This window comes from Ischnura elegans, chromosome 2, assembly GCF_921293095.1.
Source record: "Ischnura elegans chromosome 2, ioIscEleg1.1, whole genome shotgun sequence".
Lineage (NCBI taxonomy): Eukaryota > Metazoa > Arthropoda > Insecta > Odonata > Coenagrionidae > Ischnura > Ischnura elegans.
In genome coordinates, this window is record NC_060247.1 from 123,203,787 (window position 1) to 123,228,665 (window position 24,879).

Consider the following 24,879-nt stretch of genomic DNA (forward strand, 5'->3'; position numbering starts at 1 on the left):
AGCGGTTCTCCGCTGCAGATTTCCCCCAGGCAACCGCGTTTGGCGTGCTTGGCTCCCATGAGCTTCTCCTCTCAATTATTACTTTCTCTCTCTCTCCCTCTTCCCTTCTCTTCTTTTCCTCCCTTCGCTTTCAATTCATTCTCCCCCACGCATCTGCTGCGCTCCGAGCATGTGTGACGTCCTCCCTCATCCTCCTCTCCCCCTTCGTCGCGCTGTACGCAGCTACATCTTCGCGATTGTCATTTCGCAGCTAATTAGGTACGTATGTAAGAGTATCCGGCAAAACTTTGCAGAAATGTATAATTTCAATGGCATGAGAAAGACATTAATGGATTTCCACACAGTTTTAATGTGACCGACCTGATTTTGACACTTTGTGTCATTAACAAGGTACATTTTGACACTTTTGAACCTTTATTGAAACACCCCTAAATTCTCTTCTTCCACCTCATGGTTGAATACACAGAGGTTTGAAAGAGGCTTATTTTAGCTTCATAACAACAAAAATGTCGAAATCGGTCAACACTAAAATTTTGTGGAAATTTACTTCTTTATTTAAATCCTCGTCCTATATGTTACTAGTTCCTGAATGTTTCACTCTTGTGATCAAATTATGAGTCCTATCCCAAAATTCAGTATTTTGCATTCTTCGAGGAAGCCCATTATTCAAAATATTCTCGAACTATTATTATTTTTAAATTTAAATTATAATATACTTAGATATACGTTACTTTAATAGACCAAATAGAAGGTTAGAAGAAAGTTAAATCGAAGGACACTATACTTCATTGTCATTGCATTCGAAACCGTAAAATTGTAATTGGAATCGTTTTTGAACGCTAAAGTTTAAAACTTTAAAACTACCCCAATAAACAAAAAAACATGTACATTCGGAAAATGGCAACCATAATTTACTTTAGAACTCAAATTCATAGATATGGGTAATAAGAACTAGAAAATGCCTGGAAAACTGTATTAGATAAATAACTCGATCGGGAAAGTACACCACCGACTGCTCCCATATGCGCCGGCCACTTTCCCGGTTCAATTTCACGACCCATCATCCCCTTCCCTCTGGCTATCATTGTCCTTCCGTTTCCTCCCATCAGCGTCATCTGTCTCGCCGCGAGAGAAACAAAAGGCGCGGCGGCGTCCTTTCATTTTTATCGGGCATCCCCGCCATGAAACCCCGCAAGGCGTTCAATGGGTCCCCTCCCTCCAATTCGCATCTCAGCTAATGTGAAGAGGCTAATGTCCCTCGCAAAGAGTGATGAGGAGGCCTTTTTCATATTTTTTGAGGGCCTATCAGGGTCAAGAGCGCCCCGAAGACCCGTCCGTATATGCGACCGTAATAAGAAGCTGGAATGAAAGCCCTTCGATACTTTTAGCTAATTTTCGTATAACACAGCATCTTCCTTCTCGACCTCTTGATTCATAGGCTTATCTATTAAAAATATTGAGTGTAGTTTGTCCGTATGTGCGATTAAAAATATCATTATTTGCCAACATTTAATGAATTCCACCTTCACGGCTACATAGAAAGAAACACAAGAGGCTGCATCTCACAGCTTATTTAACAAAATCAGTACAATTTTAAGAAAGATAATTATCTTAGAATACATTAAACGGGTACATAGTTATTGTTATTTGGATGAATTCTCAAACTCGAACTCACTTATAGTGAGTGGAATAATTATAATAACATAACTTAAATAAAAATTAGCATGATATCTCTAGGGTCCATCAAAAGAGACCTCTATGAGTCAACATACGACATGAAAACGACATTCAATTGCTTATATGACAACAGAGCCGCTAAATTTCGATGTACACAATTATATAAACCAATGGAAATCCGTGAGTGAAAATGAAGCATAAATATACTGAAATATATGCATGAATGAATATACACCGTTATCACGTCATTTTCTAAATATGACACAGGATTTTCGTACGGTATGGCATTTGGAGGAGGTAACCGACTGATAGTCATTTGCCCGATGAGGGAAAGGTTGGGAAGGAAGGGTGGAGATAAACCCGGTGTCGACATTAGCTAACGGCTCTTGACGAGAGGCGACAAAGGGACCTCGGCTTGACCTCTTATCCAACGATCGGAGTCCTGCACCTTAAGTCCCCCCCCCCCCCCATATAGCACTCCAGCAGGGATCGGAAAGCCTAAGATAAATCACTGCCACCTCCGGGATTTGAACCCGGGTCCACTGGGTGTTAATTTTTATGGGGGAGAGGTTGAAATTCATAGGATCCTGTATGGCTTATTTTACTGGTTTCCCATTCGGAGTGGCCAGGTTCACGTACCCAATGTAGAAAAAACTTAAAAGTCAGAAGGGTAATTCGAGGAGTATTTGTACCTCAGTAATGGGTAGGAAATAAAAGTTGGACAGAAAAAACGAACTTCGGAAAGATTTCTTGGAAAGTTTAACTGAGCAAAAATAAAATATCAATCCGCCATATCATCCGCGACATTTATTGATGTTTTAATTTTCTCCCGAGTTCACTCTCATCGGCTGTGAATGGATAATTTTTCCCTTTACCAATTCAACTACTGGGATGATAACTACCCCAAAAATATAAAAAACATGCATCAAGCTTCGCTATTAACAGTCAATCAATCGCCATTTCAGAGCAACTACACTCGAGATTGTTTTGTTTACGAGGTTTGAGGACGAATTAGAGAAGAGGAAGAATAAAGAAAAATTGTTTTGCCGTTCGCAGAAAAAAATGCAAATTTCTCGCAGGTAATCCTTCACTACCGCTGTAATATAGCTCACAATCAACTAGTGTACAGAGAAAAAACATAGGCGGAATGTGGTAGACACTTTACTTACATATACTATTTACGACATTTAGATTCATTAGGTTAAATGTAAAGGAGGAAAATCAAATGGTAACACTAATTATCTGAGTGAGAATAGCCAAATTTGCGGCATAAATGAATCAACATTTGCAACAGAAAATGCTCTCATAACAGAGGCGAAAATAATAACAATGCATAATTTAATCCTCAACATATCATTTTGTGTAAGGGAATAGCGATAATACTGCAGCAACGGATACCCAGAAACGTCGAACCATTTGTTAAGAATCCTTGTATTGTAGACACGACGCAATTCTGAAGCATCCTTCCGTTTCATATTTATGCAATTACGATTCATAGGTGATAGATCCTCCATTTCTCCTTAAAAATTATTTCACATCGTTTAAAAATGGCCTTACGTATAACTTTGAGCAAATAATAAATACACCTAGCTTTTCGAAAATGAATACAACTAATTAATTAACATTCCTAAATAATTAGAACGTATTTTTACCAAAAAAGCAGGTTATATTCATTAACTTTTTCATAAATTATGATCACTGAAATGAATTCGGCTTTTAGGTGGGAATCTTAAAAAAAAGTTACCTGAGCCCTCGGTTCACTCAGACTCCTTTTATCGCTCTAATTTTCAAACGTTTCCATTGATCTGTTGTCAAGTGGTTAGTATTTTTTACGGCTTAACTTCTGAATTTTAATAAAATAGTCCACTTTTAGGGTCCAACGATAAAAATAGCTCACCTTCATCACAGGCCTTTTCTCTTATCAATAATTTTTGTTAAATATATTCTTTGCATGTGAAGTGGTGCTAATCTACATAAGCAGGCAAAAGTCGAAGTTGCAGGATTGAATGAAAAATAAACTTTTAGAGGCATAAAAAATAATCCATTTTTAAAAAGGTTCTATATTAAGCATAACGAAACCTTATTTTTTATCTTTAATTGATTAAGTTTTTCAACTTAGAATAGCTAGCTATAACAATTGCTTAATATTAGCTAGACTGAATGATATTTCAAAATCCTGGAAATTAATTTTTTCATAGAAATAACATCTGTCTCCTAAGAATATATTAGTTATAATCGGATAGAAATAAAACAATTAAGTGAGAGATACTTTGGAATCGCTTCGTGCGAACGATATGAGGATTCTTAATAAATATCTCTACGTTTCTGGGTAGCAGTTGCTGCAATATTTAATTTTCATCTCTCTTCCCTCATAATCTGCGCAACATTTCACCGATATAAATTCCCGAATACTACGATATTTAAAAAAGTACTCATAATTATCAAAGATGTCTCAATAAATAGTGAACGTTAGAAACGGATGAAAGGCGATATAAATTTCGTCTAACGGAGACGTAGGAGTACTGGGAACGGCGATGGCGGAGATTTTTACTTCGCGGATGAAGCGTAAACTGTTCGCCACCCGTCTGAGCTACACGTTAGCGTCATACGCTCTGTCGAGAATTTTTTTACGAGCGCGATCACAAGATCCGAAAATTTCCATTTTTCTCGATGACAGCTGCAGCGTAAACGGAGATTTCGGAATATACGGAGCGAAATCACAAATATCCGCTTCGTTCGCGACACTCGAGAACTAAGTTTCGCAAATAACAAAACTCAGGAGGAAAATGGGTTTTTTTTCTGGAGCGGATGGGGATAAGTTTTTTTTCTGCAAGGACTTGATTTCCTGGCTTCAGGCTGCATCATACCTGTATGCAATTAAATACGACAGGGCCGACCCTGCGGAAGAAAGCTTATAAAAGAAAATTAGGCATAAAACCGTTTCAAGATCAAAGTATCATTACACCAAACCCTAGTTCTCGGTCCAATAATTGAAATTTTCTCTATCCCATTTTTAATATAATCTAAATTATTTATTTTTACGTTGCAAGAAAAACAGGAAACCATACAGAGGGCTAAACGAAGCTAAAAAAGATACATACAAATTCTTTCATTTAATATTAATCCACAGGGTACTATAACTTGTAAAATAATGGCATATTACATTCCCTCGCATTATGTGTACACTAAAGGCATATTCATCATGAACAATGAGGGAATAATATTTTATCAATTATGAAAGACAGAATGACTGCGGAAGATGAGAAATAAATGATTAAAAGTCATTCCATATTTTAAACCTATAGTTTAAGATACAGTGTATATCTTAGTGCCTCTTTATGTGAGCGATGAGGTCTACAAATTAATTTACCATTGGAAAACCCGACGACCCAATGCTCTCCCGCTCTTTCTGTTTAAAGGATAATGTAATCCATAATTTCCATTACAACTCGGCACTCTTGTGCAAAAGAGCATCTAGAGAAACTACCATTATTTCATGTATTACTACATTCATTTTCATTCAACTATTTATGCATTGCCACCGCCAAAAATTTTTTCAATTACTCTAGCATTAGCCCCAAAATTTAGAAGCATATAACTTCGGCAGCATGTACTCTTAAACTCTAAATAGTAATGAAATAATTACCGCCAATTTTCATTTTTTCTCAATTAATCACTAAAGTTAGACCGAACACTTCTACATCGTCGAGTCATAATGGTTATCGTCTATTCTAGCACGTTCTGACTTCATTATGCTACTCAGCGAGGAAAAAGTGTTTCCATGTGAGTTCTCGCTAAATATTGAACATGAAAACCCATGAAGACCCGTTCCTTCAATTGAAGGTATGCTTTGAGAAGCATTGGAAGATTTTATATTCTTCTGTCTCATGAGTAGGAACTGTCGAATTTACTACGATAAGCTTTCTAAAAGTTTTAGAGTCGACGCCGGTGAATTATAAATAGCATGGCTGCGGATACACAGAAAGTCGACTGTATTGAAAAATTAAAATCCAAGTTTATAAAAAGTCAACTGAAAGAACAGTATTTATATTTAAGTTCAAGAAGTATTTTCCCGAAGATTCTTTTCATTGTATACGTACGTACACATATTTCCATTTTTGCCATATAATTTACAGGATTTCGTGTACTTTTAAATTTAAATTGTTTCATTTGAATATTTTTCCAAACATAATCGTATAATTATCTCTACTATTGCACCAACGCGTAAATCATTCTAAAAGGTTTTTGCACATTAAATATTTTTCCCGAATAACTTAAAATATTAGGTTTTTTCACATTAATTGATTAATTCCATGCCAATTTTAACGAAGCTTTTTAAAGTTGGATAGCGTAGTGGTCTGTGCAATTTCTCGGAAAGCCAAAGGTTCGATTCCCAAACCAGGGAAATTTATTCTCATGAAAATTAATGTTAACTTCACCGCCGTTCACCGGGCAGGCTTGAAATAAACCACAATAATTTTTTACTCATAATGGTCCTCAATCACTACCGTAAAAATGGAAGTGAAAATCAGATAACATATGACAGCTGCAGAGCAAACCTTTCCACGAGGCTGATGATGCCTTAACCTTTCAGCAGTCGCGAAGTAATAAATGACCTGATTCGTGTGGAAATCTTGAGCAGGGGCGTGCTATTTTTCATTCTCTCAATTGACGAAAATTTTACAAGAAGAGAGTGCCGCTAACATCCGCGACCCTAATTCAACCAAAAATCTAAAGTGAAGTTCTACGGAAGGAGACACATACTGGAGAGAATAGGGATTCATATTGGGATGAATTGCTTTGAAAGTGGAATTGGCGAGGAAATCAAAAGATTGGTTAGAGGAAGGGGGTGCGCAAGAAGATGAGGGGGAGGAGATAGAGGGCGCGACATACGAATCAGAAAATCGCATTGCGATGAGCACTGCATGCCACATCAGAACATGACGGATGCATCGATGGAAAGATTGGAGTGAGACGGTGGCGCATTTTAATTTCAACTTCGTATGACTTCACGATCGCATTGAACCCTCACGGCACGTCTCAAGATATCTCTTTTGGGATCTTGAATTCTTACTTATGAATCTTAAAATTGCTTTCAGAGTGTGGTCTGAAAGCAGCAAGACTCAAATCAGACGTGAAAATCTTAAATAAGAACACTTTAGTTTGTAAAAACATTATAACCTTCGATTGAAAAGATATCTTGCACAACTTTGCATTGAATTTCAGCAACACGGTGTACAGCATACAAACCAAAATTCATTCCATTCAAATATTTTATTCATTCCGCGTGTATTGAATTCTTACAGCAAATAACACTCTTCTTATATATCTATAGGGCCATGAATACACATCACATAGCTACAGTGTTTACATATCACGGAATCTCGCATCGCTTGTTGATTTCATGTCGATGCTTGTATTTATATCGTATATCAGAATGGAAAATCTAAGTCCTTTCACATCGCATTCCGATAGTTAAGTTTTCGCCACTATCACCTTGAAGTGGCAATGCATCGTACCACACATGAAACATCGCTACGCTTTATTCTACGCAGAAAATATCGTTTTCTTTTTGGAAAAGAAGTTTTCAAAATATGGGTCCAAAACTTCCCGGAAAATAAGTAGTCAAAAATAACTATAGTTAAATTCTTTCCCGTATAATTTTGCATGCGTACTATAATATGCAAAACTTCCAAACTTTTTTGTAAAAAAAAGACAGTTGTTCTTGAATGAACCCTCCAGGATCATCGAAAGATTATGATTTTCAAAAGTGTAAATGCACGGAGTGCCCGGTTACTACAAAAGTATTAAGTGAATCCTTTTGGATATGCCATAATGAAGAGGCGTTGAATAATCCGCAATATTTAAAAGCTGTTCTGCAGCTCTCCGTATTTTATATTCCTGATATTCAAAATCCAACCATCACCCACTGTTATTCAACCAATATTTTATTAACAATAACATTTATTTTTCTACATGATTACAAATCGGCAATTTAAAGCAATGATTACGAAAATTTGAAGACGGCTATATATAAATACTACTCCATCCTTTCACATAAGTATTCTTTCCCACTGAAGGAAAAATTACTATTGGAAACATAATTTTCGTAGCAAATAGTGCCCCAACTCTTGCTCTGAAATTTTTCACTGAACATTATGCCCACTAATGTGGGGATGCTCAAGAGAAATCTGCATGAATACCGATGGAAAATATTCAGTCTTTCTTTTTTTTAATAGGAAAGCAAACAATACCATCGGTTTTCTCCGTGGAATCGGGGCAGAAGAGAAGGCAGTTGTGATCTAAAAATAAGCGAGTCTTTTAAATTTTTCTAATTTTTTGTTAAAAAAAGTTCCGACAACTATAGAAACAATATCTCACGGAGAGATATCTCTTGAAAAATAAAACCCCATAGCTATTCGATATCTAGGATGAATTTCCGACAATAGTTGCTCACTAGAGAGTAGGAATGAGTTACTCTCAAAAAGCATCACTTTATTTAAAATACGTTTCTCCCAATTCCATTTGGCTGAATATATAATATTTACTTAGCTTAAAAATACTGCCAAAATGGTAGCGGATAAAATAACTTGCTTGCTATTCATTCGAATTCTACAAGTAAAAGTAGCTATTTTAATATTATTAATATTTACGTACTTTGCCTATTTTGTACGGGTTTCTTGGGTTAGTTGAAGCAAATATTAGATAGAAAGTTTCATATTTCAGCGGAGACAAATATTTCATGGAAGAAAACAAGATGGACGAAAGTTAAACTGCAAAAAAATAAGGGTACCAAGCTTAGTACCATATTTTTCAGCTTTATTCGCGAAAGCAGCATTTACGCAGGATTTTTTGATCGAATCAAGTGTCTACTCATTTTTAAAATGCGAGCGTGCTGCGCCCGCTCCCAGCGGGCTTCCCCCGCTCTTTTCAATGCAGGTCCACAGAGGGATAGGCGCGTTTCTAATTTTAACATGTAGAAACAAAAGGCAGGGTCTTATGTACAAATTTAATTGGAATGTTCATGTACAAATTGAGGTCAGAGGGCCTCTTTAAACACAACATTGGAAGTAATTACACTATCCTCTGTTAAACGCACATGATGACTCATACTTACGTATCAACAGGAGACTTGAATGTAGAATCAGCTGCATTTTGATAAAAGTTATGTAAAGAACGCGAGATATTGATCCAAACGAACAAATGTATCAGTTTGTGCGCCGTTAAATTCAGGAATATTTACCGGTTTTTGTTTTTTTTTTATTATTTAAAAACCAATTTTAGGAAACAATAGGAATATCTAGGAAGTAATATATGCCGTTGCATGTTCTCTGATAAATTCTGTGCATTTTGGTATCTCATTTGTAGAGTTTGGTTGCGTATAAGTTGAGAAAAAGGTATCTATACAGTAGAAATAATATAGAAGATATTTGTCATTCTCCACTGCGAACTTGAACGATGTTTATATTTATAGTACACAGCACCAGATGAGAGCACATTATCTAGCGGATCTATAAAACAAAGGCTAGCAGTTAATAGGTGTTTCGACGCGCTCCATCGCAGAGTTGACGGATGATGTCACAATATTGGGAGCGACTATTCGAGGCAAGAGGCTGGCGAGGGATTTCGTCGGCAAAAGAAACGATGAGAGCGAGGGGTGGATGAGAAAGTAAACGAAATTCTGCGGCCTTGTTTCTGCTCCAACGGAGGAGCCGTGCATGAACTGATGCAGATGCCGTGTTCACTCGAGAGCGACTCATCTCCCGAGCAAAAATGTAGCTGTCTTTACCCATCGTGCTCCTTTTTCATCCAACATCGAGCTGGAATTCTCCTTTTTCTATTTCCCTCACACCCAACTGGTCTACGATACATTGAGTTATGGGTTAGCTGCGTAAAAACATGAAGGAAGTCCCCGCACACGGGATAATTAAGGAATCATTGAAGATGAATTTATTTACAACAAGCACAGCAGTCAATGAACTAACGAACAATTAGTATGGGCACTAATTTTTCGCCAATATTAATTATAAGTACAGTTTATTTCAGATATATTCGCATTCATAGTTGAATTGATTATATTGATGAGTTGAAGATAAAACATAGAAAAAATGTTTATAAAATGTAAATATATTCAAAATTCACAACCATGTAAAGTAATATTGTTTTAAAGAACACAGAGAATTTGCTATTTACGAAAATTTGTGCCTATAGCAATTCGCCTGCGCAAAATGATACGGAATATAATGAAATATGTATAAGGTTGCGTTGCGTTGTTGAGTAGGGTTAATGAGTCTGAAAAAAGTTGACTGAGCAGCAGCATGAAAATTCCTCTAACATTCGACCCATGGACTAATATAGGTCCTCGAAAAAGTTCAGAAAACGCTTTAACACTTAACACAGTTAAAGTAAATATAAAAGGAATCACAAAAAAGTACATGAATACCTAAAAGAAAAATGAAAATCATGCATAACTCTTGCTTCATATTTATTGGAAAATTATCTTTTAAAAAATATAAAATAAAATTGCTTTCTCGTAGTAAAAAAATACATTTCACAATATTTTTGGAAAACAATGTTGGGGGACACGGCTACAAGCCGAAAATCGCAAACCCCATTTTAAATCTACAATCTTTCTTATATTTCATTCCCTCCCGATTCCACTCGTTCAAACCCCAAATTTAACTTGGAGACCGCTACGAAAAAAAATCATTTTCTGACTTTCCCAGACTATTTTGATCTTTCTTCAGACAGTTTGATGATATGTATTTAACCGAATTTTCATTTTTACATGAAATAGAAATTTGATTTCGTGCGGTAAAGCGTAAAGAGGTAAATAAGGAGTAAATTTTCGAGATAAAACTTAATTTCAACGCTCAGAGAGAAACATTTGAATCACATGGGATCTCCAAGCTATATCTACGCGTAATAAGATGAGAACTTTACCCACCCAATCCTTTTTCCATCCGCATTCCCTTTGCTAGCCTATTTGAGAGAAAGGCCTTGGCGATTTATTTCACTCAACTGCTAAACGGCCGTAGAGTATTCGTAGATTTTATTTGATTCATATTAAACATATTTTGGCTAACAAAAACACAGAAAATCATGGAAAAATGAAATAATTTTTTTCAATTTTATTTCATTTTTCCAGCCACTTTTCAGATGCAACGGAATCCCCTGATTTCCTACAAGAGTAGCCACTCTAAAAAAAAACCATATATATCTTCAATGCATGCTTCCTTCAATCCGAAAAATCGCTTCACATTGATTTTTATGAATCTGAAATTACTATCATTTTTAATGAACTCCTTTAATGGCCTTAGTTAATATTATCTCATCAGTAGCTAAATATTTGCATTTTTATTCAGGATGCGCTAGGTTACTTTGTTTCGGGCCCCTAGAATGATATGCTACACATCGATTCTATTAATTTCCCTTTCCCTCAATCATATTATCATTGCTTCACATGATTAAAAAATATGCATCATTTCGATTTCTTGAAACTGATATCCTTTCCATCTATTAAGGTTTTCTTAGAGAGTAAGAGAGAACCTTAATAGATCTCCGTATAAAAAAAGTGGAAAGGCGTTTAAAAAAACATCCGCAAAGTGGGCTACGGATTAAAAGAAAGTCCTTCCATGTTCCACAAAAAATGAAATACGTATGAAATGAAAGTAGGCGGCAGCAGTAGCAGGAGCGTAGGGATAACATCCACCATTCAGGGTGCGTTCTTTGTTCGGGCGAGACTCGAGGAGGTTTTTCGCCTCGCTTTCGCTCGCTGCAGCCGCCGCTCCGAATCACCCATCCACCAGCACTCCCGTCGCAAGGCTACGCGGAGAGGAGCACACGAGGAGCTGCTTCGATTGAAGAAAAAATATGAGAAAATTCCTCTCGTGGCACTCGTCTTTTTTTGTTCATATTCCTAGACGCGGAGTTTTCCAAAGCAAAAATATTCAAAGAATCCAGTACCAGCCAAGAATATAATTTTTTCCCCCCTGAATTTAGTGATTTCTGCCTTCGCAGGCAATAGAGCAACCCTGAACAACTTCTTCTTTCCTGCAGTTATTCCCGTTTGGGGAATCGCTGTCCCTAACTAGTCTCCTCCAAGTCACTCGATCCTGGGCATCCCTTTAGGTCAAACCCTTCTCCATCAAATCATTCTCGACACCATCCCTCCATTTTCTTTAAAGTCTTCCCCTCGTTCTCTCCCCTTCTACCTGCAAATTTCGAATTTTGTTTCCCACATACACTTCATCCTTTCCTTAAACATGACCGAACAATTGCATCCTTCCTTCTTGCGCCTTCGTTTCAATATAATAATAATAATTAACTCTTTTATTTCCCTATGAGTCTTAACTCCTTTGGAACATAGAAATTGTTAAAATGGCGAGCAGTACAATTAAACTGGAATTAACATAGTAAAACTGGAAAAGAATAATTTCTTTCTCTAACAGAAAAACAAACATTAAACATAACAAGAAATAAATAACACAACCTTAAAAAAGGAAATTCAGCTTAACAAATTAAACAAGAACTAGATTACTACTTCTAACACAACAATAGGTATTAATCACATCAATGAGCAGATAAATGATTATTAAATTACATGATCAGTGTTCATGGGTAGCCAGAAAGTAGGTGGGTGGCAATCCTTTTCTTAAATATTTCCTGTGATGCAGTGTCTTTTACCTGTTTCGGCAAATCTTTCCACAGCAAATCTCAACCACTCTTACCCCCTCCTTTATTGTCATACTAGGTAACTAGGGGCGAATATTTCGCACAGGTTACCTAGTTTTTATTTATTCGTTACGCACGTTAATTCTTTAAGTTCCTTACACATAATGCCTCTTTTAGAGAACTTTTAAAATTCTCCATGCTTCTTAGATTATATTTTTTAAATTTCTTGCTAATGTGACGTTTCTTTGGTTAAGTTATGGATTTAACGGGGTTTTAAACCTTTTTTTTTTTGGAGTTTAGAATACAAAAATTGCGTGGAGTCGATATACCTCGTGCGTGTAATCGACATGGAAAAATCGAAACTTTTAATTCAGCTAATGGGTTAATAGTGAGATTTAAGAGTGACATTGTATTTCTTGTCAAAAAGCGGTGATTCAACGTTTAAAAATGATACCTTATTTATCACTGCTGGTGCAGTATTAACGGAACATATACGGATTGACAAAAAAAAAACTTTCTGTAAATATATGAACGTCTTCTTATAAATATATAATCTCTTCTTGTTTCACCCACCATCCATCTCAGCATTCTCATCATTAGGGATGAACAACGTAGCGTTTCAATATCCATAAAATTAAGCAGTTACGCAACCAAAAGAAAAACACCATTATGAATGACAAAATAAATTGCAGTGCTTGATGCAGGATAATGCCTTAATTGAACTGCTAATGATTGGTCGCATCAAAAAGCGAGAGTTTCTCCGATCGGATAATTACGATATCGAACACATTTGGTTTTCATTCCTAAATATACCCAGATAGGTGTGCGTTCCTCAGAAAATTAATTGAGATAAAAGATTCCATATTCATAAAAACAAAATTAGGCAATTTTTCAGAGCAAAAGATGAAAAATATTATGATAGAATGAAAGGCACATTAATTCAAGTTTTTTCATATTTGCAACGTGAAGTGCGGATAAAACCGTGAAAGAGGTCGTACGTAACATTCAAAAAGGGTCCTTCGTATTTATTGCTGTATGGATAACTTCATTTTAGATTTTGCAGTAGGATCGGTGTTTAGCAATTATCCTAGACACACAATAAAGCCACGTGTGGTAGTCATGAATTAAATTGCACAATGATTTGCAGCTGATGACATATTATGGAGCTAAGGTCATAAAAGCGGTTCGTTAAAAAATTGATGACTATGTTTACTGATTCTGGATGTACGCCTTCCGATGTAACTGACCAAGTCAAATATTCCGAAGTTAAAAAGAATTCTATTTTTAATATCCTCGGCAGCTTGCATTCTAAAGCTATGACAATACTATGAAAATTTGTTTAAAGGTATTGATAGAGTAATCAGTACTCATAGTCTTTTATGGTCGATAAGTATACTATTATTATTATTATTATCTTGTTATCTAGCCACTGCTTCAGGTGATGCTTTCAATTTTTTACAAGTGCCACGTCTTCGAATACATGTGTTGATCGATGTGCGTATTTTTACTGCAGGTGACTATCCATTCAACAGCCAACAAGTACTGCATGTGGCGTACATCGAAAATAGCTGTACATGAACTGCTATTTATCCCAGAAGTTCACTATCATATATTCCACGTTTTCCACAGCAAAACGTCCGCGAACACGACTCAAATTATTCCGGTCGCCCTTTTTGGGGACATGCACGAAATCAACAATCCATGCACTCGCGACTTCCGAGATGTCACACATCCGATGTTGGATCGAACGAAGTCCTCTCTGCGGCGATCGACAATGAAGATTCACCTCTTCGTGCACGCCTGCCACCTACCGTTCATTCCAGCCATGAATTATTAATTGAAGCACGACTAATATTCAGTGGGGACGTTCCGGAGAATGCGGCCGGATTGATGGGAGTGAGTCAATGCAAAATGGGTACCTGCGTAGGTACCCCAGTCCTCAGGGGCCGATAAAGGATTCGCGGTGAGGGCAAGGACGCTGAGTAAAAAATGGAAACGAAAAACTCAATCTCGATGTCACGTGAGAGAGGGGAGAAACGAGTGAGTCGTGTCAGCGAGATAAAAACAGGTGTTGCAGAATGTCATGCCCTGGCAATGTAAGGTCAAATTACCCCGTTCCCTGAGAGAGCCAGTCTCGAACTTTCAAAATAGCCACCAGATTAGGTTTGAGGGTGACTAGTGCGTGATAGAAGAAATAGCAGCGCGGTAGGGTGAAAAATTGAATAAAAAATCTTTCGCGAAAAATATCAGATAAAATATGTCAAATATACATACATCTTGAAAAATAAATACCTTAGCTTTCTATAATGGATATCAACAATTAAAGCATATATTATATTATAAATATAAAAGAGGATATCTGTTTGCCTGTCCACTATGCGTTTCCATACGGCTGCACGGATTGAGACCAAAGTGAGTACATAAGTGCATTTCATGCTCCCAAACTCTATAGTGATCCTTTCAGTTGCGATCGATGCGTCCTTTGCGCTTCGTTTTTTCACTACCGTGTGTTACGTCACGTCAAAAAAATTCTGCAATTGGAAATCCTGCCGGATAGGTTGAACTCTTGACGCGATCAAAGGGAAAACAACTCAAAGCATTCTACCTTTAACTAATAATCCTCTTTAAGCTGGGGTATGCGTTCACACGACTTTTTTGGTCAACGTACATACGGACACACATAATAATCGATGGAGGAATATAATCATTATGATGGGGTGATTGTGGAGTGGGTATTAGCTGATCTCATGCGCGGTATACGGAAATCGATTTCGATATACCGTCAACATACCTGCTTTGTTCCTTTGACTACAAATCCTTCCTCTATGGGTAATATCCTCCCCGAACAACGCCGGGAGGCCTGCTTGTTAACAATAAAAATGAAGAATTTCATGTTACATGCCATATTCAGGTCTAAACATTACCACGCTGATAAAATGTTTATAAATTTAATAACAAAATTCAATGCGGAACACAAATATTCCCCGTCAGCAATGGATGGTGAAACTTTAAGTTGCAATGTTGCACTAGAAATAAATTTTGACTCCCTCATCGAATGCGTTCTGAACCTCAGCTATAACCTCAAACATTAACCCACCCATTAGATACGCAGTCTCAGCAAATGAATGATTAGAATATACTTCCTCAATATTTGAACAAACTTATTTGTGGGTATTTGATGATAAAACGAATTAAGCTAGAAAACTGAATTAATCGAAAGTACCTGAAGGTAAAAAATATATTCACGCTTTACCTGCAATCCTCAGGCAAGAGTCCAAAGAAATGTTTCAAATTATGACCTTCCGTTACATTTGAAAAAAATGAATTGGTCTGAATTTCTCTCCTCTTCCTTCCAGTCAACTGCCGAAAGTTCATAAAATGCACAATGTTCCGCAGCAAATACCTTCAAAATTGATAGCTCAATATTCGCACGTCCCCAGGATGATTCCTAAAGCTTAAGGGTCGGAAAAAAACTCTTTTTCTTGGAACGTTTTTCTCTCTCTCCATATTGCTTGTGATAGCTAGGCAGGTTCATTAACCCTTTTACTGCCACCGGGCCGATATATTGGCCCTCGCTGGTAGTGCGAAAACTGCCAGGGGCCGATTTATCGGCCCGAATTATTTCACTTTTTTCGTGATTGTGGCCTTTACAATGGCTGTAGTTTATGTAAGCCCCCATAATCTATCTATGGTTATAAGATGTAAATAGATATATCTCAAGAATTGGGAAAAATCTATGCGTATTAAATAAAATTAAGTAGCTGAATTTTTTTTAAATCTGAAATGCTGCTAATTCACGTAAATAGCCTTTGCAGTCTTCGTACATTCCACCTGAAATAGGCTGGCAGTAAAAGGATTAAAGAAGGCTGAATATCTGCTTTTATAAATGGCCGAAGTGAAAATTTGAATTTTAGAGGGAAAAGGTAAGGGTGCCAAAAGGACATTTTCACCCCAGCCTGGCTAGTTTTGAAAAAAATTCGCTCTTTTTAATGGAGTGCATGCGTGGGAAACGAAGTGTTTCGGGAACCGCTGTCAACGTATTGGCGATTAGTCCGGAACGGACGACTGATCGAACACGATCGATAGGAAGAAATCCGAGCGACTGTACTCCGCACACACACACACCCGCGGATGAAAACATAAGCGAAGCGGGAGGCGTGGGAACGAGGCGCAGCGTTTAATCGACGAATGGGAATGCACTCTGGCTCGACACGAGGACGGCGCGAGCTCGCGGCGGGCGCGACCTTCATTTTTTTTCATCAATAAATATATAAATGTACGCGACCATCCCAACCGCAATTCGAACCTTTTAACGTGCTTCGGAGAGCTTCATCCATGCCAAAAGATGGCGATGGCTGTTTTTAACTCCCTCATTCTCTGACATTAATAATTAGAGGGTCAATTTAAAAGTACGCAGATCTTCTTTTTCCGATGTAAATTTTAGGGAGTTTATAGAAATGATAGGGAGTTTATTTATTTTTTCTCTGGTGAAATTATGACATATTTGTAATGAAAAGTCACTAAATATTTACCACAAAAATTTTCATTCGTATGACTGATTTCAAATCATTTCGTATTTACGTCAGTTGGTATTTCGACCTGATGATATGCGAAATTCACTGTAACCGGTGGTGTAAATAAAATTTTTTGCGGAATATTTACGGTAAGATTGAATTCATGGAATGTAAATTACCTCACATTCACTCCATTTCACATGTTTTCCGAAGGTTGGCCAACCTTTTATCAAAAGCAAACCAAAAAAAGCACGTCGAATGATTTGGCTCAATTATTTTTTTCCACCAAATTAAACAGAGAGGCGAAAAGAATTGAAAAACTACAGGAATTATAGTTATCTTCAAACCAAATGGACCGACAGATTTGAATTGTTCTTTCGTTGCTAGAATATGAAGAAAAGAAACTTAATTAAATTTTATTCGATCAGGGTGAAATTGGCTACAAGGCAAGGTTGCATCGTTAATTCCTTTAATTTTCCGATAAAGGTATACAAACCACGAAAAGACCTTAAACAAGTAAAGAGGAAAAATAAGAATGGATCTCTCCCAAATGTAACTGAAATCAATAGCGATTCAGAATTATAATTAAAATATAATATGATATGAGTTAGGAATGAATTAATCAAGTCCAGCATGTTGATTGTTTAAGAAAGACGATTTTTCACCCAAATTTATCATTTCTGGCTATTCCCAAGTAAAATATTTAAAATCTCCTTGCATAAAATCAGGGTAAATAATACCGAGCATATGATCAACAACGCGAGAATGATGGCGTATATTAACACTAGGTAATTGGCATGTGTAATGATATTTAACAAAACATAATTTTTCACTATTTTGAGCATGAAAACTTAAATTCATAATGATCGTGTCATGCTTACTGATCTAAAAAATATACAAGACGTGTTCAGAATAAAACGGGAATTTAAGTTATTTGAAAAATATATACATTTATTTATCTACATTTATGTTGTCGACTTCAAAACAGTCCCCATGAATTATTCATTAAATTAGATGTTCAGATTCATTTCTTTCACTTTTTTCGAGCTTTCTTCAGTTTTTAATGTGTTGTGGGGTGGGTGGGGGGTTAATGTGTAATGGGGCGTCCGGGGCGTTTGTTATCTTCAATTTCTTCGCCGCTATCGTAAAAACCCTTATAATATCACTCGAAAATTCTTGTTTTACTCATAGCAGATTCACTTAACACCTTTGTTAACATTTCTTTCTTTGATCCATTTCTTTTGGCAATCGAAACTCGCCGAGCTCATAAAAACACGTCTAATTTTAAGGGCTGCCACATGCAAAGTGAACAATGACTGCAGTTAAAAATTACATCATACTCCACGGACATGTATACCAGCATTATAAAAACATTGACAACGTATTCTCCAAGCCCGCAAAATTTAAAAATTCCCGTTATTTTCTGAATACACCTCGTATTTTCATACGTTTATCCTAAATAGTATATGCTCATTGATAAAATATCCGTGGTATTGGGATACCTGAAGCGAGTAATGCTTTCACTTAAATCTTGCATAAAAGTTTTTCCACTTCTCCCAAAAATAAAATTCACACAAAGGATGAGATGAAATCTGAGGCACTTTTCATGCATGGTTCATCCATTGCAAGGTTTGCATGGCACCTACAATACCTACACTTTAAAAGTCGATCGTTTTGTACCCATGTGCTGATAACTTGCAGGTACATTTGCAAAGTACATAGGAAGATAGTCTTCCATCTCTCGCTTTGATGAATTAGCTGTGAGTCTAAGTGAGTGAAGACAAATCTAATCTGGGGAATGAGTGCATACCGTATACGATGCACTTTTTCTTATGTCATTTGCAAATTCAAAACACTAGCCGCTAGTTACACAATCATCTTTGGAACATACAATGCCGATACTTATTGCAGTCGCGCATCTCAAAGCACAAAGATGAATCATGAAGACATAGCAGTGTCCAAATTACATTCAAGTCAATTTTTTACGCTGAAATTTATGCGATTTCAGCTTACAAGTCTACTATGAATTACGCTGAAATCGGTGAAATTTTTTACAAATGATCCTGAAGTAAGCCGCATGTAAAATATGCCAGAGAAATAACCCGCACCATCTCACATAAAATAAAACTTATTACCATGGATCAGCGTTACATAATTAGATTTCAAAAACAAGCTGTCTGAGAGAATTTCGATCAAAATAATTTACGACCTAAATTTGAAAATGTGCTAGACTAATAATGATAACTTTAAAAAGCAATTATTATAAAATAAATAACTTCTTTAAAGCTAGAGGTTTTAATATATCTTCGGTAGTGAAATAAAGCCTTTAACTTCAATCGCCTAAATCTCAGCCTAAGCGATGGAATTTTATAAAAGAAAAGATTAAAAAATAGTGAGCAGCTATAATTAATGCGGGTAGCAGTTATTTTTTTCAAGATTATAGTCATTTTTTTACCCATCATCCTTTCAAATCCTTCTCATTAGAGTCGGCTGGAGCAAAAAACCACGAAACCGAAGCACGAAATGCTGAAAAACGCTGAATGAAAGCATTTTTTTTTCGGCCACGGCATCGCTCCTCGGGGAACTCCCGAGAGTGAGTTATGTTTAGCGTTTAAAAACCGTGCGCAGTTGAAACAGGATGTAGGTGGAGAGATTTTCCCCTTCAGCGGAAAATGGAGTGAAGGCTGGAGTCAAATGTGTACCCTTGCCGGGGTAAGGGTTCTGAGGGAAGGAGGGAGGGAAGAGAAAATCTCGGATAAAATAGGAGCGACCTGGCCGAGCAAGGGGTGGGACCGCCAGAGCGGGAGCACTGCACTCCTCTCCTCCACCAATAGAAAGGGGTTCTTCCTTTTTCCGGGGGGGGGGGCTCCGAGAGTGACGTCACGTGATGGATGTAATCCTCCTGTGGCATTCGCGAGTCCAGGGGAGAAAAACACATTCATTTCTCTCTCTCGCTCTCTCCAGATTCTCCCGCTGTATCTCAGCCTTCTCTTCACTACGCGCCGCCCAAAATCCCATTCACGCCGTCCGGCCTTCATCCCCTCACACAAAAGAAACCGCAATTGAATCCGTCGCTGCCGCGCGCACCCCTAGCAACTTGATGTGTTACCATTTTCGCCCAACGACCTAAAGAATACGAAAATGTGGCGCTAAATTCGAGGAGCTTCATCAAGCTTACAGGAAAAATAAAATCGGGAAAGAGTTCATTCTGAAGTTATTATAAGCACTTGAAATCATATGCAGGGATTTTCGTGGTTTTTTACCAACAGATGGCACATAAAACACAGGTGAGATGTAACAGGCTAGTGAATTGTGGTTTATTTCTTTGTGCTATGGAAGGGATGGATAAGTTAGATTATGAGGGTCATGAAAGAATTAAATTCTTAAACTTTAAGCTGCAGCCAAGCGATTAATACAAATATAAATTGATAAAATGGCGGCTCATGCTCCCTTCGAAAAAACAGAATTTGCCAAAGAATAATTTGCTATTTGCTTCTAAATCATACTGATAATTCTAAGACGATATCTAATCGATAAAAAAGTGTATTTGAAGTGGAAATATTTTGTCCGAAAGGACAGGCAAGCAGTCAATAAAGTACTTAAATAACGAATAACAAACAAACAAGATAGTGACTTTATAATAGCGCTTTTAATCAAGCTCACTATACAAAGGCCAAGGATGAGTTTCAACATTAAAGCAAACTGCCGGTAAATTCAATTCAAATCTTCAAGGTTCACTTCACAGGTGCTCTAATTCTCGATTTTGATGGAAGAATAAACAATGTTGTGCTTATACAAAAAACATAATACAATTCATGAATTAAATCCAAGGAGGAAAGGTAAACATAGTAGTTTGATATATTTTTTATTCGATGACCCTGCAGGTAGGCAGACAAAATATTTATGGATAGATTATTAATATCTATTGCAGAATATGATTCATAACAATAAATGCATGTGAATTTTCAGTGAAGTTAAGACATGCGATCATTTTAAAACAAATGTATCGAAAACTCAGTAATTCAAGTCATTAGAATGGAAGAAAATAAAATAAACTGATTTCCAAATTTTGCATAAAACTCACGTGCAAAAACGAGAACAATATTCTGCGAAACGGGAAAGGAATGCACTTAAGTCACGAATTGCTCTTGTACAAATCCTATATCCTGCGAGTAACGCAACCAAAATTACATTCACGCATCCATTTCTTTGGCTGAAAAGTGTGTATGCTCTCCGTTCTATTTTCAAAATCACGTGACACAAAAGCGATTATTTCACACGAACTCTTCCGCAGATGAAACGGTTTTAATATAGACCTCATTTGTTTTCACCTCAACGCTCCAAAAGGATAAAGAATACCAATTCCCAGGTTTTTTCATAAAAACTTGATCCTCTATTTTTGAGGAAACATTGAAAGATCACTTATTTTATCCAGCTCTTTGGGATGGAGATGTCACTCAAAAATCTATTACCGAAGCTGAAGCCCGTTGGGACTCCGTGATTATTGTAAATGACGAAATAGCTAAACATATGTGTTTAGATATTCAGTGAATTCAATACAATTATTCTATTTCCGTATCATAGGTACTACAACCAGTAATTTTCCCACGTTTATCCAGAGAAAAATAAATAAGGGCAAAACCGTGGGGTGCTGAATCACATATTATTTCGTCTAAGTTCATGGTCGTTAGTAATACCCAATATAAAAATTTTCCCCCCGCATAAGTAAAATGATATCATTATCAATAAATTTATATAAACAGGGACAATTTCCGTTGCTATAGAAAAATCTTATGATGATAAATGAGGCAGAAGCAAGCAATCGCAAAAGCCTTGAATTATAAATCTTAATTCATATAATTAACGGTAAATATGTAGCATGATATTTTCTAAGCTAACTTAGAAAATATCATGCTACATATTTACGTTGAAAAACATAAATAACGACTATTCCTAAGTCGAATATCGTAATATTGGTTTGGCGAAGTGCTCCTATCCGCTAGCTTTTTAATAATGACATATTTATTCTCTTTTAGATCCTTTATAACCTGTCCTATGTAACTCATTCGGGGTCATCTCTTGCCCTTCTTCCTTTCTACCTGTCTTTTTACGATTGTCTTCATCACGCCGTCATGCCTCAAAATGTGGCCAACTAATTTTTCCCGTTTTCTCCTTATTTTTTTAAGAATAATTCTCTCTTTCCCGCTGGAAACCTCTTTTCCCTCTTCACCTGTGCTATCCTACTATTTCTTTCTCGCTAGTATGGAATAAAAAGTCAAAAAGAATGACCTTTAGCAGGTGTTAACACTAAAGTTCCGTTTTTATATCTTACCCACTTAGGTAGCGAGTATCGCTTGAGTAGGTTTCCCCTATCCATGGGCAAAGAACATGGAATTTCGTGTATGTTTCATTGCTATATTTAATTTACTGCCACTGAATAGGCCAACATTGCGCTATTTTCAGAGGTATGATTATAAAAAATAAAATAATTTTGTCCATCACTCGTCATAATCAAATTTTTCATAAAACTTTACCTACTATCTAATGCACTTTGTAACATAATATTGGAAATAACAGTAATATTCAAATGTATACGGGAAGGCGGTTTATTCGCAGAAATTCTATTTGTAACATAATAATGCAAAACATTCGGTGAAACAAATCACGAGTTGTGTAAAAATCAAGACGATTAATTTTGTAAATAAATTTCATGCATTTACTACTCGCGACCTTACATCACGTTGCGATCAGTATCCAAGCGACCATATCAATACAAGTAATCCTTGTTTCCAGCGAGGCACTACCCGAAAGATTATCTACAATAAATTTTCGTCATCTTTTATCTTTCAAAAATCAAAATGCCTTGGTTACAAGTGTCAGCTGCTTGCAATTATTTCAAAGATATGTTAAAATTTCCTCACCACCGAGCCACCTTTCCTTCTAGTCCTTATAGTTTCAAGCGAAAAACTTCACTTCTTCAGTGGTATTATTTGCACGCACCATAATTTTCCTTTTCGTGTGGCTTATATGTACAGAAAATATAGCTTAAGAAGAGAAAGTAAACGCTTCCCCTGCTCAGACTTTCTCAGTTAATTTTTCAAATTATAATTGGCCGATAAAGGTTCATTCAAAAAGTGTTTTGTTTATGTGGGTTTTTACTTTCGATTTAACATTCATATATTTACACCGAGTAAAATATGGCTTTGTGATCTCCCACAAATGCGAATTCTAATATTCTCAGCTTCAATATCTTCTCAAAAACATCCACACCTTCACAATATTATCCCTTATCCTGTGACTTAACAGCAAATATATTGACTCTATCTATTCACGTAGATGCAACAGTTCATTTAAAATAAGCAGCGCAGATAAGCTGGTGGCAACTCAATGCAACTGAGAATGAAAAAGAATTACACTCATTCCTTCCATTGCAAATATATTGTTTTCTCCCAGAATACCAAATAATTATCCGTTTAACTAACCGTTACTAAAACATAATGGTCGTGTATGCTAAGTAGGCCCGTCGTTCCCGTCAATGACATTATAGCCAAGCGCAAACCTGATTAAAGCCTAAATTTCAGAGGTTGAAAAAATTTACCGGTGAGGTGAGTAAAAAAAAGCTATTTTCCTAAAATTCATACTTTTTTGCGTTTTCTCCGCTTTTTTACCACACGTCATGTGCCCTGGGTCCCATGGGGGAAGGAGGTTACCGAAATTCATCCGGCACATCGAAAATCCGGGGCGGCGTTTCATGATGAGCCGAAATTTGTGTGCAAACGATCCGTTTCGCTCAAATGGATGCTAATTATCGTACGTAACCCCCCCCCCCCCCCCCCCCCCCCCGTCTCCCCTTTTCCATTTCCATCCCCAAGGGAACGAACGTACTTTTGGGAGAATTGACTGGGTTCAGCGGGGAAAGAGAGAAAAAAATATATAAAAATGAAGGGAGAGATACAAAGACAAAGAGAGAGAGAGCGATAGTGGATAAGGGAAAGAGCAGATGCAAAATGTGACGCCAAAAGAGGGTACAAAAAAAAAGACAAAAGAGTGACGATTTTGTGATTTCATTCTTTCACCCTTCCCATGTGCCCTTCACCTTGGAAACCCATTTTGTGCTCATGTTAAAACACTCCGGTTAAAAAAAAATATTCAGGCCCGGTTCTCCAAATAGAAGCGAAACATTCCCCATCGCGAGATTTTATTTTTCTTCTTTTTTTTTTGAAAAATCAATTTTTCTGCTTTCGAAAAAGAGAGGCATAAAATAATGCTTAAATTATTTTTTTAATCGTCATTGAACGCCTATTTTCCGCTTAAATTTCTTCCTCTTTCTCAAATAGTCTGACCCCGTGCATTAAAAGCCTATGTAGCTCGAATTTCTTCACCGCACGGAGTAGGTGCCAACGCGCTACGGACAGTGGTTACACAAAAACCAGCTAACGAGGACATTACGGCATTCAATCAAAAAATCGCAGCGCCCGCACGGATAGTCGCCTCCCATTACCACCGTTCCTGGCTCCACTATTTTTCAACCGTTTTCCCTCCAACGCTGGGTGGCGCTGGAGTGGAAAATAAAAATGAGACTCTTTCGCGCACGCGGACGTCCACTGAAAAAGAAATAAAAGAAAAGGGACGCGCGATATTGAAGGCCTCGTCCGTGGACAAAGGAAGGGAGGGAAGGCGATTGGAAATTTCCGGCAGCCATTGATTCTTCTTTTTTTTTATCTTACTGTACACGGGGAGGGAGCGAGAATAGTGATTGTGCCGAATCCACGAAAAATTCATAAATGCCGTGTTACATTCCCACCTACGTCCTTTTTTTCGCACGCCTAATGTTTCCTTAAAAATCTCTCCGTCACCCATAAGCGCCACCGCTTTATATCCATACCTTTTCCATTTTGCCCAATGTGTCGTGATCACGCCTCATACTCCAGACTCAGATCTCTCGCAAACTTCAGATCTCTGCTCTGAGGACATTCAATTTAGGAACGTACAACGTAAAACCCTGGAATTGGAA